This window comes from Austrofundulus limnaeus, unplaced genomic scaffold (genome assembly GCF_001266775.1).
Source record: "Austrofundulus limnaeus strain Quisiro unplaced genomic scaffold, Austrofundulus_limnaeus-1.0 Scaffold97, whole genome shotgun sequence".
Taxonomy (NCBI): Eukaryota; Metazoa; Chordata; class Actinopteri; order Cyprinodontiformes; family Rivulidae; genus Austrofundulus; species Austrofundulus limnaeus.
In genome coordinates, this window is record NW_013952499.1 from 1,033,345 (window position 1) to 1,036,978 (window position 3,634).

The 3,634-nt window shown below is 38.6% G+C and overlaps 1 protein-coding gene across 1 annotated transcript in view; it reads left to right on the forward strand.

Moving 5' to 3' along the window:
• Nucleotides 1-2,590: 2,590 nt before the first annotated feature.
• The window catches only part of LOC106520791 (ATP-sensitive inward rectifier potassium channel 10), a 12,103-nt gene continuing 11,059 nt past the window's right edge, over nucleotides 2,591-3,634 (forward strand). Inside the window, exon 1 of the mRNA XM_014013045.1 lies at nucleotides 2,591-2,850. The gene's annotated coding sequence lies outside the window, so the exon portion shown is untranslated. The remainder of the gene's footprint in view (nucleotides 2,851-3,634) is intronic.

Sequence of the window (3,634 nt, forward strand, 5' to 3'; positions counted from 1 at the left end):
ACTTTGTACATCCAATGTGATATTTATGCAACATCTCTTGAAATCTTCAGAAAAAATCCATTTGTTATAATTTACAACCCCCAACTTTTTTTTTCATGAAAGTACAAATGGGTTTAAAAAAGAGTTTAAAGCTATTTTATGTCACATGCAGAGACGTTAATAAAATATTTCATTTCCAAACAAAAATGTAACAATGACAAGTACATTTTCTTGAGTTTAATCATTTAAATTTAGTGAACTTCTGACATGCATTTATTTTTTATTCATTCCTGGGACCCAAAACAAAATTTAACCTTGAAGTGAAAATAAAGGTATTGATGGGTTTTGCAGTTTGTATTTAGCAGGGACATTTTCTTGCCCTCAAAAAAAAAAAAAAAAAAAAAAAAAAAAAAAAAAAACACTTCCATCTTGGTGAAAAAAATTAAACTTATATATCTGCTGCCCTCTAGTGGTCAAATTATAATTTGCAGCAGGAACCAAAAATACATGCAGCTGTTGAAATACAACTGTGCATGCATTATGTTTTCATTTATCTTTTTATAATGCAAACGGTCTTAAAGTCTACAGATTGCAAAACTAACTGAAACTAATAAACCTAATTTTCACTGCCACAATTTTTTTAAACAATGTGAAATTTCATCTGGTATGAATAAATAATAGATTGTACTTCRTGTGTGTTTATCGACTGATTGACGATAAAATAAAGCAAGTTACAAAGATGAATGTCTTTCTTTCATGGAGGGTTCCCTAACTCTCCGTGACCTGGTGTCATTGTTTCCATTTCAACTTTAATCAGCACAGGAAGGAAGGAAGACAGCAAGCGAAAGAGAAAATTAATATTCAGGGCAGAAAGAGGAGGAGAAAGAACTGGAGAAAGAGAGGAAAAAAAAGTTTCTAAGGGTGAATAAAACGGAGGTGAGTTGCATCAACAGCAGCAGTTACAGCCAAAAGCACAGACTGACCCTAAACCACGCACACGCAGACGCACACACGCACAGCTCTTTTTTCCCATCATGCAGAGGACGTGGTGACCAGTTTATTCACGTGCATCAGATGTGAGAATTTATCTGAAGTGAGAGAAATATGTGTCTGAACATCTAATAAAAGATAAAACTGAGTTTTATATTCAGACTCACGTGAATATGTGTGACTCAGCCTTAACCTCGGTTACAAAAACAGTGCCGTGTTTCTTTTTAATTCAAGACATGGAACAAAATAAAAATATAACTTGTTTCTGTTCAAACTGTTTATCAGAATTACAAAAAAAAAATACAAAGATTCTGCAAAACTAAGTTAAGAAGAAGAAAAATGCAGAAGTAGATGTGTCTGAGTCATGATGAAGTAAGACACAGATCTGTGAATAACTTCTTTCTCTGTGCAGAGCAGCTCTGTGCAGAGCTGAGACCATAACAACTCACACAGGTCAGGTGCAAACAGTCGACAACTCCCATCTTCATGCAGACGCAGCTTTCATTCGTGTCTCTGAGGCATAAGGACAGAGTTTAAGCATCTTGTGAGGAACTTTAGGGCTAAAAGACTAAAACCATCAGTGGAACTTGCAGAACCTCAATGATTTTTGCACGTTTGCTCTTTAAAACCCACAAAGTCACACATGCTTGAGATTGTTTTTCTCAGTTGCTGCAGATATAAAGAAAAAGGTTGTTTTTTTTGAGACTTCTGCTTTCTGGGGTTATAATTGCAGCACTTTGTCACGTTGAGCCACTTCCTGTCACACAGCTTCAGTTTCGACTGCTGGAGGAAATGTGACATGTGGGGAGGCGCAGGACATGCTTCGTCGGAGGCCTTCCCTGCAGCTTCCCCTCTCAGCTTTCCACTGAGGTACTGGAAATGAAACAAAAAGAAAACACGTCTGATGATCTAACGTTGGAGAACAAGAGAGGAGGCCTCTCCTGCACTCCTGAACCAGGCAGCATGACAGGAACTCTCCACACATTTGACTGGTGGTCCTCATCTGCTTGCCCCTTTTCAATGAAATAGTGCTCTGTCACCCTCTCCTGCGGCACGGCGAGGACTTGTATTCACCTCACGGCCGCTCCTCTTTATGTGCCGGAGCTCAACAGGATGCTCCGTGCAGATGCTCTTGGACACAGCGAACGCCGGCCACAGAAAGTGTGAATAGGGGGCTCTGTGGTTGTCCTCAAAAAAAGAAGGGGTGTTTGTGTGTCCCCTCTGTGTGCATGAGCGGATGTGTGTGGTTTCTGCAGGAGGGTGGGGGGTTTGTTAGGATGGTGTGGATGAGAAGCTCAAACATGTGCTTTTTGCATGTTTGGTGCACTTGTGAACATTATAATTAACTGAACGGATGAAGTGCAAATAAATGTTTAAATCAACACAAAATGAGTTCATTCATTTGATAAAAAAAAACTGACAGTTTGCTCCTTCTGCCCAAATACAAAACATAAACAGGTTGGTGGAAACGTTTCAGTGCGTCTGAGTGACGAATCTGAGTGAGAAGAATCAATTTTAGCATCGTTCCACAGACTGATGGGACGCAGAGGGTTCAGGAGCGAGGGAGAGAGGGGCACAGAGGGAAAGTGGCGAACCGAGAGAGAGAGAGGCCTTTTATAAAAAGCCAAGTCCTGCCACTTTGGGGAGAAATTGCGGGCGGCAAGATCGCAGGCTTTTTGGGTCCGAAACGGGATCCTGATGAGCCAATGAATGCCCCCATAACTGTCCTCGGTGGCGTACAGTACAGAGGGGCGCAGGCTGCTGCAGAGTTACTGTCCTGAGAGCATGACAACAAAGAAGACATGGAGAGCAAAGACTGAAGCTCCTGGCTCCTGAATCCTCTCTGCACGTGTCACACAGATCACACTCTGCTCTGAAAAGGTAAGAAAACTCATTTATACACAGAAAAAAAGTTAAAAAAAAATGCAGAAATAAACCAAGAATAAGGAAAAAAACCAAACTAAATTCTGAAAACAACAAGTTCTGATAAACATTTAAGATTTTATTAATACATTTCTTTCTCAGAGAATAAACCTTGTTGCTTCATTTAATTATTACATTTTTTTTTCAAATCATTGCACACCTTCAGTATAAGATGTGTTTTTAAATAGCATGCAGGAAAAACTGCACATTATTCATGAGTTGCAGAGGAAGTTTGTGCTAAAATGTGACAAGAAGTGATGACATTAAGGGAAAACAGGAAAATTAAACAGAGATTTGACTTTTCACACATAAGAAATAAATTGTTTACGTTCCTCAGCTCATAGACACCGGCTGACATTCTGGAGCTTTACCTCCACACGCAGCTCAAGCATCAAACTGGACCCACTCTGAAKAAAAACACAAGAACCTCAAAAATACGAAGCCAATATTTAAAATAACTGATAAAACAAGTTTTTTGAAAACTGGCGAAAAYGCCTGAATTCAAAACTCGTTTGCTAAAGTTTGCAACTTGTCTGGTGCCTAAATGTGTTGAAAAATAAGAACTTTATGCAGAATTAGTTATAATATTAGTGAGAATTCTTAGTTAATTTAAAATGGGATTATTGGTACTTAWAAATTAGCATAAAAATGATTAATTGTTGCAGATTTGAGCGTCTTGTTTTTGCAAGTTTTTCTTCACAACAAATGTAAAATATTTGTAATTTGCTCTGCCGTATATTTG